Genomic DNA, 14,974 nt, shown 5'->3' with positions numbered 1-14,974 from the left:
TATTGCGTAGGAACCTGGAATGTCAGGTCCATGAATCAAGGCAAAGTGGAAGTGGTCAAACAGGAGATGGCAAGAGTGAATGTCGACATTCTAGGAATCAGTGAACTAAAATGGACTGGAATGGGTGAATTCAACTCAGATGACCATTATATCTACTACTGCGGGCAGGAATCCCTCAGAAGAAATGGAGTAGCCATCATGGTCAACAAAAGAGTCCGAAATGCAGTACTTGGATGAAATCTCAAAAACGACAGAATGATCTCTGTTCATCTCCAAGGCAAACCATTCAATATCACAGTTATCCAAGTCTATGCCCCAACCAGTAACGCTGAAGAAACTGAAGTTGAACGGTTTTATGAAGACCTACAAGATCTTTTAGAACTAACACCCAAAAAAAGATGTCCTTTTCATTATAGGGGACTGGAATGCAAAAGTAGGAAGTCAAGAAACACCTGGGGTAACAGGCAAATTTGGCCTTGGAATGCGGAATGAAGCAGGGCAAAGACTAATAGAGTTTTGCCAAGAAAATGCACTGGTCATAGCAAACACACACCCTCTTCCAACAACACAAGAGAAGACTCTACACATGGACATCACTAGATGGTCAACACTGAAATCAGATTGATTATATTCTTTGCAGCCAAAGATGGGGAAGCTCTATACAGTCAACAAAAACAAGACCAGGAGCTGACTGTGGCTCAGATCATGAACTCCTTATTACCAAATTCAGACTCAAATTGAAGAAAGTAGGGAAAACTGCTAGACCATTCAGGTATGACCTAAATCAAATCCCTTATGATTATACAGTGGAAGTGAGAAATAGATTTAAGGGTCTAGATCTGATAGATAGAGTGCCTGATGAACTATGGAATGAGATTCGTGACATTGTACAGGAGACAGGGATCAAGACCATCCCCATGGAAAAGAAATGCAAAAAAGCAAAATGGCTGTCTGGGGAGGCCTTACAAATAGCTGTGAAAAGAAGAGAGGTGAAAAGCCAAGGAGAAAAGGAAAGATATAAGCATCTGAATGCAGAGTTCCAAAGAATAGCAAGAAGAGATAAGAAAGCCTTCTTCGGTGATCAATGCAAAGAAATAGAGGAAAAGAACAGAATGGGAAAGACTAGAGATCTCTTCAAGAAAATTAGAGATACCAAGGGAATATTTCATGCAAAGATGGGCTCGATAAAGGACAGAAATGGTATGGACCTAACAGATGCAGAAGATATTAAGAAGAGGTGGCAAGAATACACAGAAGAACTGTACAAAAAAGATCTTCAAGACCCAGATAATCATGATGATGTGATCACTAATCTAGAGCCAGAAATCTAGGATGTGAAGTCAAGTGGGCCTTAGAAAGCATCACTACAAACAAAGCTAGTGGAGGTGATGGAATTCCAGTAGAGCTATTTCAAATCCTGAAAGATGATGCTGTGAAAGGGCTGCACTCAATACGCCAGCAAGTTTGGAAAACTCAGCAGTGGCCACAGGACTGGAAAAGGTCAGTTTTCATTCCAATTCCAAAGAAAGGAAATGCCAAAGAATGCTCAAACTACTGCACAATTGCACTCATCTCACATGCTAGTAAAGTAATGCTCAAAATTCTCCAAGCCAGGCTTCAGCAATATGTGAACCATGAACTCCCTGATGTTCAAGGCAGAGGAACCAGAGATCAAATTGCCAACATCTGCTGGATCATGGAAAAAGAAAGAGAGTTCCAGAAAAACATCTATTTCTGCTTTATTGACTATGCCAAAGCCTTTGACTGTGTGGATCACAAGAAACTGTGGAAAATTCTGAAAGAGATGGGAATACCAGACCACCTAACCTGCCTCTTGAGAAATCTATATGCAGGTCAGGAAGCAACAGTTAGAACTGGACATGGAACAACAGACTGGTTCCAAATAGGAAAAGGAGTACATCAAGGCTGTATATTGTCACCCTGCTTATTTAACTTCTCTGCAGAGTACATCATGAGATACGCTGGGCTGGAAGAAGCACAAGCTGGAATTAAGATTGCTGGGAGAAATATCAATAACCTCAGATATGCAGATGACACCACCCTTCTGGCAGAAAGTGAAGAGGAGCTAAAAAACCCTCTTGATGAAAGTGGAAGAGGAGAGTAAAAAATTTGGCTTAAAGCTCAACATTCAGAAAACGAAGATCATGGTATCTGGTCCCATCACTTCATGGGAAATAGATGGGGAAACAGTGGAAACAGTGTCAGACTTTATTTTTTGCGGCTCCAAAATCACTGCAGATGGTGATTGCAGCCATGAAATTAAAAGACGCTTACTCCTTGGAAGAAAAGTTATGACCAACCTAGATAGTATATTCAAAAGCAGAGACATTACTTTGCCAACTAAGGTCTGTCTAGTCAAGGCTATGGTTTTTCCTGTGGTCATGTATGGATGTGAGAGTTGGACTGTGAAGAAGGCTGAACGCCGAAGAATTGATGCTCCTGAACTGTGGTGTTAGAGAAGACTTTTGAGGGTCACTTGGAGTGCAAGGAGATCCAATCAGTGCATTCTGAAGGAGATCAGCCCTGGGATTTCTTTGGAAGGAATGATGCTAAAGCTGAAGCTCCAGTACTTTGGCCATCTCATGCCAAGAGTTGACTCATTGGAAAAGACTCTGATGCTGGGAGGGATTGGGGGCAGGAGGAAGAGGGGACGACCCAGGATGAGATGGCTGGATGGCATCATGGACCCGACGGATGTGAGTCTGAGTGAACTCCAGGAGATGGTGATGGACAGGGAGGCCTGGCATGCTGCGATTCATGGGGTCGCAAAGAGTCGGATATGACTAAGCCACTGAACTGAACTGAACAGAGCAAGTTTTGCCTCGGAACAGATGAATGGACCCCAGGACCACGGGGAACAGAAGAGATGAGCTGTCTGTTGGCTCCTTGCTCCTCGTTGTCCTGTGGGTCTCAGCCTTAATGTACCTCCTGCTGACCTCACCCCCTCCTTACCCTCCCGTCCCTTCTGAAAACTGTGAGCAGAGCAGCAGTGTTCCCTCCCGTTCAGTTTTCCCAAGCTAAGCATCCCTGTGGTCCCTGGCTGCCTTCTCACTCCCCATATCAGTGGCTGTGAGACCCTGCAGATTCTGCCTCCTACGGATCTCGGGCCTCTGCGCCCACTTGTCCAAGCCGACTGCCGCTGTCATCACTGACGCGCTCCCATCTCCTCCTGACTCACTGCAGCTGGCTCACGGCCAGCATCTGTGCACTGGCCTCTCCTGTACTGGCCAGTCCTGTAAACAGATCTGAGCACGTCTCCTCTAATGTAAAAACACTAGCTGGCCTTTCAGTGGCCACAGGGTGAAGGCCACACTGCTTGGCAGAGTCTGTAAAAGCCCTTGTCGCCTGGTGTCAACCATTCCCTCTAGCTTCCCACAAACCATCCGTGCCATCCCACGCACACACACATGTTCTGGTCTGCATCTCCACGCAGGGCCTTCTCTGCTTGGATTCTCTCTTCAATGCTGATCTGTTACGCAAGACTCAGCCTGAACATGGCCTCCTCCAGAAAATTCCCCCAATGCTCCAAAAATCATTGCACTGCATTTTGGTGGGTTCCTTTGTCAATTTACAGATTTCTTAAAAAAAAAAAAAAAGTATTGTTCTTAAAAAAATGCCAATGATATTTTTCACAAAACCAGAACAAATAATTTTAAAGCTTGTATGGAATGCAAAAGATCATGAATAGCCAAAACAATCTTGAGAGAAAAAGAATGGAGCTGGAGAAATCATGCTCCCTGACTTCAGACTATACTACAAGGATATAGTAATCAAAATGGTATGGTAATGACACAAAAAGAGACACCTAGGTCAAAGGAGCAGAGCAGAGCGCCCAGAAATAAGCCCACACACATACGGTTAATTAATCTGTGACAAAGGAGGCAAGACTATATGGTGGAGAACAGACAACTCCTTCAATGAGTGGTACTGGGTTGGACAGCTACATATAAAAGAATTAAATTAAAACCTTGTCTAACACAAAGTACAAAAATAAAGTAAAAAGGGATTAAAGACTTACTTGTAAGACAGAACACTATAAAACTCCTGGAGAAAAAAATAGAATACTTTTTGACAAAAATCATGACAATATTTTCTTGAATCCATCTCCTACAGTAATGGAAATAAAAGCAAAAATAAAATAAACAATTGACCTAATTAAACTTGAAGCTTTTGCATAACAAAGGAAACCATGAACAAATCAAAAAGACAACCTAAGGGCTGGGAGAAAATATTTTCAAATGATGCTACTGACACGAGATTAGTCTCCAAAATATACAAATAGCTCATACTGCTTAATATAAAAAACCGAACAACACAATCAAAAAATGGGCAGAAAATTCAAATAGACATTTCTTCAAAGAAGACATACAAATGGCCAAAAAGCACACTAAGAGGTGCTCAATGTTGCTAATTATCAAAATTACAAATCAAAATTACATGGAGGTATCACCTCACACTGGTCCGAATGGCCCTCATTAAAAAGTCTACAAGTAACAAATGCTGGAGAGGGTGTGGAGAAAAAGGAACCCTCGTGCATTGTTGGTAGGAATATAAACTGATACAGCTGCTATGAAGAACGGTATGAAGGTTCCTTAAAAAATGAAACATAGAACTACCATTATGATCCCCAAATCCTACTTCTTGGCATACATCTGGAGAAAATCATAATTCAAAAAGATACATGTACCCCAAAGTTCATTAGAGTGCTGTTTACAATAGCTAAGACATGGAAGCAACTTAAATGTCCATCAACGAAGGAACAGATAAAGAAGACATGGTACATATATACAATGGAAAATTACTCGGTCAGAGAGGTGAAATAATGTCATTTGCAGCAACACTGTTGGACCTAAAGATTATCGTGCTAAGTAAGTCAGACAAAGACAAATATCATATGATATCACTTATCATATAAAAATGTTACATATCAACTTATTAATATTTATAAAACAGAAACAGACTCATAGAAAACTAACTTACGGTTATCAAAGGGGAAGATGTGGGGAGGGAAAAGTTAAGAATTTGGGATTAACACATACACACTACCGTATATAAAATAGACAGCCGACAAGAACCTCCCATACAGTAGAGAACTATACTTAATGTTTTGTACTAACCTATTAGGGAAAAGAACCTGCAAAAAAAAAGATATATATATACTTACAATGGAATCACTTTACTGTACACCTAAAACTAACACAATGTTGTAAATCAACTCTAAAATCAGATATAAATCAAATATATAAATCAATAAAAAGCTGTTTGTTTTGACAAAAGAAACCCACTCCCACATAGTATCAAAGCAAATAATAGTCTTTGAGGTATCTCTGCCTTAAAATAGTTCTCCATAACTGTGAAGTAAGTTCTGGAGAAAGAACTTAAAACAGATGGTCAGAAAAGCAACCAGAATAATGGCCAGAATGACCAAAATACCTTCATGATGGCTACTTTCCTTTACCTAGGGTTGTATCTCATGTCTTGCTAAGTTTCACTAAGTTCAAGTATTAGGACTATTGAGCTGGTTTATTTGGGGAGTGTCTCCTTTGGAATGACTCATTTGAGACCCATTTGGCAGATCAGATTAATTGCTTAAGTAGCTCGGAGGAGCAGATGTCAAGGAGGAAGCCCAGAGCTATTCCTCAGTGAGAGCCTTTTCAGCTCTCTCCTCACCTCGAAAAAGAAGTTCAAGGGGACAGAGGCCTCATGTCTTCACGCAGCTTTTAGTCTGTCTTTGGGTGTGATTTACTTGTCTTACCTACCCCTGGAGACGACCACTGTGGAAATGGCCAGCCTCTCTCGCCAAGGCTTACTCATTTAAGTAGAGAAGATTGAAACAGGTGCTTAAATGCCATCTTACCAGGAGACCATACTAAGAGTATGTAATAAATGTGAAACCCTCAAAACAGTTATTTCCCCAAATCTCAGCCACTCCTTTAGTTGAAAGTAGCCTTCTCTGAGTGCCTTTCCGTTCCTGATGGAATGAATGGGGTGTGGTTTGGTGCCTGGTGAACAGAGAGACACTAGTATCAGTAACATCTGAACTTTGCAATTAACCTTCCATTCCACCTGCGGTTATTTAAAATAATTTCCATTCCTTCCCTTTTTCTAAATATCATTCATCTTTTCCCCTCTTAATATTCCCATTAATTTTCATCACTGAAGTGGAATGTTCTGCACTTTCGCTTTATCTGCATGCCTAGAACTCTTTGAAAGAGAGAGATAACATAATTAGTTGAATAAACGGTGCATGGCAGAGTAAACCATGTTTGATAATTCTTTTCAAACGCCGTATCAGTGAGGGAAATAACCAGTTTTTTACGTATTGTAGAGTCCTGTGAGTTTCAAGTTAGATGTTAAAAGAGTTTGAGCAGGCAGGCACATTGGATTCAGAGTCATTACTCACTTTTATCTTGGTGTGCGGAGAACACCACGGAGCAATCTTGGTTCATTTACCTGTTCTTCGGGTTTGTCCTCTGTAGACACCTGTGTTTGTAGTTGACGGGAAATAGGCTCCACTTGGTTAAGCAGTTCTTGGCTGAGGTGCAGTTCTGTGATTGAATTGGCTTGGCTTCTGACTGTGGCCGCTGTGCCAACTCTGAGTGCAGACAAAGAACTGCAGTCTAGCTGCTCTCACTCCCAGCGAATGATGCACTTGGGATGGATTCCGGGGCACTTTCCCCTCTTTGGTTACAAAGGTCAGGGGTGGGTGGTGATGTGATACTTGCTCTGCATATGGGTTTATTTACTTGACAAATCCGTGTTGGATGCCTACTATGTGCTGAAGATCTCACTGTGATCCAGAGGAGCCCCCTGGGACCCCATCTTTGGATGTGTTTGAATGTGTTTCTGTTTTCGCGAACTGAGGAGGTGACATTCTATCAGACTCAGTTGTTTGGGCTTAAAAAAAAAATCTTCTTGGTCTTCTCTTGTGGCTTAGATGGTAAAGAATCCACCTGCAAAGCAGGAGACCTGGGTTCAATCCCTCGGTTGGGAGGATCCCCTGGAGGAGGGAAAGACTACCCACTCCGGTATTCTGGCCTGGGGAATTCTATGGATTTCATAGTCCATGGGTTCGCAAAGAGCTGGACACAACTGAGTCATTCTCACTGGGCACTGAAAATATCTGTACTCCAAAGGAAATTTATGGGTCCCTGAGTTATATTTTGGCTTTTCTTTCTATTAAATTAACTAAACAAGGAGGACATTAGACTGGGATGGTCTTAAGACCTTAGCAGTCTTTGTAAGCAAACCAAAACTTAGACCTACAAATGTCTCTGCTACTGCTAAGTCGCTTCAGTCGTGTCTGACTCTGTGCGACCCCTTAGACAGCAGCCCACCAGGCTCCCCCATTCCTGGGATTCTCCAGGCAAGAACACTGGAGTGGGTTGCCATTTCCTCAAGGTTAGGAAATAAAAACCCGAGGACAATCCATTAATAAACAGTCAACTAGGCTTCCCCAAACAAGGCAGATGCTTAAGCTATAGCCATTCAAACAATTTCCTTGCTTGTCTTCAGCCTTTTCTCTGTAAATCTTTCCCCTTAGCTGCTGTCAGTGGAGCATGCCTCACTACTTCCAGAGTGGAGCTGCCCCAGTGGAATCGATTTTGTTTAAATAAACTCTTAAAATTTTTAACACGCCTCAGTTCATCTTTTAGCAGTTCTTGATTTGAATCTATGTATTTTGCAGGTGGAAGAATTTGCGCATTCATTCATTAAACAAATACCTATTAAATTCTGTCATATGCCAGGCTCTGTGCCAAATACTGAATATATTAATATAACGATGATCAAAAAAATAAATTTCCTGCTCTCACAGACAATCGTTGGGTGGGGAAGGCCAACATTACAAAACAGACAAACAAATCCATTATGGTTACAAATTGTGGTAAGATATGAAAGGTAAGGAACAGGATGCTTTGAGAGAGACAATACGAGGTACCTCTTTGAAACTGAAAAAAAGGCTTTGAGAAGCTGAATATATAGGAACATCGTGTACTGGTGTTTTGCACAACTTCAAAGATATGAAAAGTGCCCATTGGAACTGGGCAACGTGACAAAATCATGTTAAAACCTGAAGGAAAGGAGCCAGCCTTGAGAGAATCCAGTGGGAAAAAAATCTGTGTAGAGAGAGGAACATGATAGCTGTAAATGGGAACAAAATTTGGAGTCCTGAAAATACGAAAGAAGGCCAGTGAGCTTGGTAGTGGACAGAGGATGTCAGTGGAAAGGTAGCAAAGGCCTGACCTTTCCAGGCCTTGTAGATCATGGTAAAGTTCTGATTTTATTTCAAATGAAAGGGGAAATGATGGGAGAGCTTTTGTTGTTGCTTTAAAGGGTGATAAGGTCTTAGATTTTTAAAAGCTCTCTCAGTTGTAGTGGGGATGACAGTTAGGCAGTTAGAGGTTTATGGACCTAACCTTCACAAAAGATGATGAAGTATTGGACTTACATGGTGAATTAAAGAAATATTTTTGTTAGCAGAATTGGAAGAATTTACTTACAGGTTGTATACTATGGGTAAGGGAGATTAAAGAGTCATGGTATAACTTAGCTATTAACATTTTAAATTTTAATGTTAACAAGCCAAAGTTTTGGTAACTAGCATTGCAAATAATTTTACATTCAGTTCAGTTCAGTCGCTCAGTCGTGTCCAACTCTTTGCGACTCCATGAACTGCAGGACGCCAGGCCTCCCTGTCCATCGCCAACTCCTGGAGCTTGTTCAAACTCATGTTCAAAATTTGGTACTTAGTGTTGGATGAAATGGCAAAATCATTTTCAAAGTTATACTGCGCATGATATGGCCTGGTACTCAGTAAGGGCTCAGGGTTTAAATGATTAAAATGATTCGATAAAATAAGTAGTGTTTCTACTATTCTAATAATTTATAAAAATAAATTAACAATTGTTTAAAAATGATTCCTCAATTCTCAAATAGTAACAGAATGATAAAAATTATAACTGCAAAGACTTACATGAAATGCCGAGGCAGGTCAGTCACTATGGAATCGGGAGCATCTGTTGCTATCGGGCTAGCGGAACACTTCCCACTAGGCTGGGCTGCTGCTCGTCATCTCTGCCACGACAGGGGGAAGACAGATAATCATTAATGAAATCTCTGAAGCCCCGGATCCAGTTCCATGAGCTCTGCAAATTCCCAAAGACGTGAGGCGGTTTCCTTCTCATAATTTTATGAAGTTTGATAGGAAGTCTGTCATTCTTTCACAGGACATATTTGGAACAAACAGGAATCTTAGTCTTAAACTGGAGGCGATAACTTAAAGAGAAAATTAAAAATTTGTCTACCACCTCTAAGAAAGTAGAATCTATCTATCTGTCTATCTATCTATCTATCTAAGATGGAAGACATGGAACACTTGAGACCTAGTTTTGACTCCTAATCTTAGCTCTTCTGACTACAGTTTCCCTATCTGGAAAACTAGTGCCCATTCTAGTTCTGAAATTCTACATACCCATTTTATGCCCATCTTTCCGTATCCAGCTTAAATTATCCATTTTATTTTATTTTTTTAGGCTAGATATAACAGATGTAGACATGTTTCTTAGATGGCTATACTGAATAAGGAACATTTAGCCTGATGTACTAAATTTGTCAGAGAAATCCAATTAAAAAAAATTGTCAGAGCAAGATATGGCCATTAGACAGATTTACTGTAGGAAGTTAATGGACCATACACATATGTCAATTTGTTTTCAGAGCCATTGTGCTGATATTCATTTGTGCTGTCAGACCTGCCTTCAGAGGCTGTGGAGAACACCAAGTTCTCTGGAGCATACAAACCAAATTGCGCTGCACATTTGCTTCAGGTAAGTTATTTCTTGAAGTTCACTATTCTCAGAGCTTCAATCCAGAGCTGATATTGAACAGTCATTTTCTCTGCGGACTGCAGATATCTGCTTCATTTTCACACAAGCATCCCTTTTCTCCTTGCTGCTGCTTTCCCGTATTGTAAAACTGCTCCTGTCTTAAGTCAGCTGACGCTCTCCATGTGGTTCAGCACGGGCTGGCAGTGTGTCCAGCTGTTTTTGATTTACACATAATTTCTCCACGGTCTTGCCTGAAAATGGTCCCATTGGTGCAGGATAGCACAGGCTACTTCCTGAACATAAGGATGCATGTTTTCTTCTAGAAAACACCAACTTAAATGTCCACCTGCTCCTCCTAGATTTATATATTTACTAAAGAGGTTCTGCATCTGTCCTGCCCACTCTTCACTATTCCGCTTGACTTATTTTAGTTGGCTTTAAGCAACAAAGGATGACTTTTATATAAATTAAAGAAGACAGAAATGATTCATTTCTAGGTGCCATGAGAAAATGTGAGGGCACAATGTTTGTCTCTTACACTGAAGGTGCTGCCTTAATAGTAATTTTTCCCATTTGATCATTCCATCTTGCAAATAGGCTACAGGAAATATCAGCTTGGCAGCTGTATTTATGTTTTTAAGACAATTAAGAGCGGTTTTAGGCTTCCAACAAAACTGAGACAGAGTTCCAGAGATTTTCTATGCCCCATGCGTGCGGAGTCTCCCCCATCATCAACATCCCTCGGCAGAACAGCACATTTTTCATCAAGGATGAACCTACATTAACACATCATAATCTCTCCAAGCCCCCGGCTTACCTTAGTAACATGCTTGGTGTTATGCATTGCCCGGGTTTACACAAATGTATGATGACATGTGTCCATCAGCAGCATATCCTAGAGAGTCACTGACCTAAAAATCCTCTGAGCTGGGCCTATTCATCTCTCCCCCCACCACCCCTGGCAAACACCAATCTTTTTATCACCTTCATAATTTTGCTTTTTCCAGAATGTCATATAGTTGGGATCATTCAGCATGTTGTCCTTTTATATTGGCTTATGTCACTTAATAATATGCATTTAAGATAGCCCATGGAGAAGGCAATGGCACCCCACTCCAGTATTCTTGCCTGGAAAACCCCATGGATGAAGGAGCCTGGTGGGCTGCAGTCCATGGGGTCGCCAAGAGTCGGACATGACTGAGTGACTTCACTTTCACTTTTTACTTTCATGCATTGGAGAAGGACATGGCAACCCACTCCGGTGTTCTTGCCTGGAGAATCCCAGGGATGGGGGAACCTGGTGGGCTGCTGTCTACGGGGGCGCACAGAGTTGGACACGACTGAAGTGACTTAGCAGCAGTAGCAGCATGGGGTCGCAAAGGGCTTCCCTCATAGCTCGGTTGGTGAAGAATCTGCCTGCCATGCAGGAGACCTGGGGTTCGATTCCTGTGTCGGGAAGATCCCCTGGAGAAGGAAATGGCAACCCACTCCAGTATTTCTGCCTGGAGAATCCCATGAACAGAGGAGCCTGGCGGGCTACAGTCCACGGGGTCACGAGAGTCGGACACGACTTAGTGACTAAACTACCACCATGGGGTCGCAAAGAGTTGGACACGACTGAGCGACGTTCACTTTCACTTTTCAAGTTTCCTCCATGTCTTTTCATGGCTTAGTGTTGACTAACGCTCCTTCTGAATGCACCACTGTTTATCTGTTTACTACTGAAGGACATCTTGATTGCTTCCAAGTTTGGGCAGTTATGAATAAAGCTGCTACAAGCATCTGTGTATGGGTTTTTGTGTGGACATACATTTCCAACTCCCATGGCAAAATACTGAGCAGGGAGGTGATTGCTGGTTAGTTTTGTAAGAAACCACTAAACGGTCTTCCAGAGTGGCCATACCATCTTGCATCCCCACTAGCAATGAATTTTGCTCCAATGCCACCCTCCCCCAACCCCACCACCAGCATTTGGTGTGTGAATCCTGGACTTTGGCCATTCTAATAGGTGTGTAGCAGTATCTCACTGTTGCTTTAATTTGCATTTCCCTTATGATCTATGATATGCAGCATCTTCCCATATGCTTATTTGCCATCTATGCATCTTCCTTGGTGCAATTCCTCTTAAGGTCTTTTTTTAAATTGGGTTGTTTATTTTTTTAGTGTGGAGTTCTAAGAGTTCTTTGTATGTTTTGCGTAACAGTGCTTTATCAGATACGTCTTTGCCAATATTTAATCCTAGTCTGTAGCTTGTCTTGTTATTTTCTTGATACTGGTTTTTGTAGATTTAAGTGAATGTGTAATGTCTATCAATCTTAGGGAAGGTGTCCATCATGGTCATCAGATTCTTTAAGGTTTCAGTCAGTTCAGTCGCTTAGTCATGTCCGACTCTTTGCGACCCCATGAATCACAGCACACCAGGCCTCCCTGTCCGTCACCAACTCCCGGAGTTCACTCAAATTCATGTCCATCGAGTCAGTGATGCCATCCAGCCATCTCATCCTCTGTCGTCCCCTTCTCCTCCTGCCCCCAATCCCTCCCAGCATCAAAGTCTTCTCCAATGAGTCAACTCTTGGCATGAGGTGGCCAAAGTATTGGAGTTTCAGCTTTAGCATCAGTCCTTCCAATGAACACCCAGGACTGATCTCCTTTAGGATGGACTGGTTGGAACCCCTTGCAGTCCAAGTAACTTTCAGGAGTCTTCTCCAACACCACAGTTCAAAAGCATCAATTCTTTGGCTCTCAGCTTTCTTCATAGTCCAACTCTCACATCCATACATGACCACTGGAAAAACCATAGCCTTGACTAGACAGACCTTAGCTGGCAAACTAATGTCTCTGCTTTTCAATATGCTATCTAGGTTGGTCATAACTTTCCTTCCAAGGATAAGCGTCTTTTAATTTCCTGTCTGCAGTCACCATCTGTAGTGATTTTGGAGCCCCCCCAAAAAAGTCTGACACTCCCCATCTATTTCCCATGAAGTGATGGGACCAGATACCATGATCTTCGTTTTCTGAATGTTGAGCTTTAAGCCAACTTTTTCACTCTCCTCTTTCACTTTCATCAAGAGGTTTTTAGTTCCTTTTCAGTTTCTGCCATAAGGGTGGTGTCATCTGCATATTGGAGGTTACTGATATTTCTCCTGGCAATCTTGATTCCAGCCTGTGCTTCTTCCAGCCCAGCGTTTCTCATGATGTACTCTGCATATAAGTTAAATAAGCAGGGTGACAATATACAGCTTTGACGTACTCCTTTTCCTATTCGGAACCAGTCTGTTGTTCCATGTCCAGTTCTAACTTATAATAATCTTAAAGGATTATTTGAACTGAAATGATTAGAGCCACGGTTAATGACTCATGTTAAAGTTGGTGGCTCAGGTAATCCTGGTATTTCACAGAATTACCTCTAGCACAGGGAACAGTTGAACTATGAACTGATAATTCCCTATGATATGGTTTATGTTTATTTATTTGCATGCGTGGTTCTTGCATAACTTTCTTCCAGTCTTTCTGCTGAAAGCCTTTCGGATTCTGAAAGATTTGTTCAATACAAACCTCTCATCACAGCACCAGGGTGAATCCTTGCACACAACCATGTGATCTAGACACCCGGAGCTAGAATTGATGGTCACCCAAGCTTCCATGTTTCCACATATCTTAAGAAATAAATTGAGTTAAAATATATCTAATCATGATCACTAAGGGGCTTCCCTGATAGCTCAGACAGTAAAGAATCAGTCTACAATGTAGGAGACCTGGGTTCAACTCCTGGGTTGGGAAGATTCCCTGGAGAAGGGCATGGCAAAGCATACCAGTATTCTTGCCTGGAGAATCCTGTGGATAGAAGAGCCTGGTAGGCCACAGCCCATAGGGTGGCAAAGAGTCAGACATGACTGAGCACCTAACATAACCGCTACAGCCAACAATCATGATCACTAAAATCTTACCCATAGATTTCCTCTAAATTTTCACTTACATTTGGGGAAAAAAGAAGTCAGTCTCATAGAAACAGAGTAGAAAAGTGACTAACAGGGGGAGGGGCTGGTACAAATAGGGAGAAGTTTGTAGAAAGGTCCAAACCTTTGGTTATAAGATGAATAAGGTCTTATTAATAGACTCTAAAGTGTTACTTGATGACTATAGTTGATAACACTGTATTGCATATTTGAAATTTGCTAAGAGAATAGAACTTAAATATTCTCTCACATACAAGAATAAAGCTGTTGACGTGATGGGAGGACTCCTTTCACAGTGTCTGTGTCCATGCATATCAAATCATATTGTGCACTAAAATATCTTACAATTTTGTCAATTATTCTTCAAAAAACTGAAAATAAATGAAAATCTGTTAATTAAAAAACTTCCTGATGTTGCAGAAATGAACTGTAATATTTCTCTCATTTTTTAAAAATGCATTTCACTCATTTTTTTAAAAAGCAGAAAAATAAAACACTAAATCAAACCAAAAAATTAAAAACAGTGAACATCTTATACAACAAAATATGTATCTCATCAGCATGAAGAGCTGAATACAGAATGAATTGCTTTAATTTTTAAAAACTTACAAATGAAGAATCTGAAAATGTTTAAACAGTTTAAAATCTAAAATTGCTGTTTGTTCAAAAAATGACAAAGGTAATAATGACTATCACCTCTGAAGAGCGAGACTCGGTGTCACTGAATCTGGTGCTGCCAGACCTTATTGGAAAGCAAGGTGCCACACTGTCGCCTGGAGCTGCGCTCCTATCTGGCCTTGGGCATGACATTTCTGTCTTCAAATGGCACAGAAGTAGTCCCTCCAGGTCAGAGTCAAGACTCATTTGCAGGTGATATACGTAGAAAACCATGCCTACCCCAACCACCTGCAAAGATGCTTGGAGAGTGGATGACTTAGGCAGGCCTAAGAAAGGACTTCAGAGCGGCCACAGGCACTGTAGGCCATGTCAGTGGATGACTACTGAGCGCCATCGTTCCGTTTGTACTACTGCATAGAAGTACCCTCGATTTAGCGGTCCAAAGCAACAACTCTTTATTAAGCTCAAGGATACTGCAGGTCAGCAATTTAGGACAGGACTTGTCTAGGTAATTCTCGCCTGGGATCTCTCATGCAGTTGTGGTCAGGTATT

This window comes from Capra hircus, chromosome 14 (genome assembly GCF_001704415.2).
Source record: "Capra hircus breed San Clemente chromosome 14, ASM170441v1, whole genome shotgun sequence".
NCBI lineage: Eukaryota > Metazoa > Chordata > Mammalia > Artiodactyla > Bovidae > Capra > Capra hircus.
Note: the sequence above shows the minus strand (reverse complement) of the source record.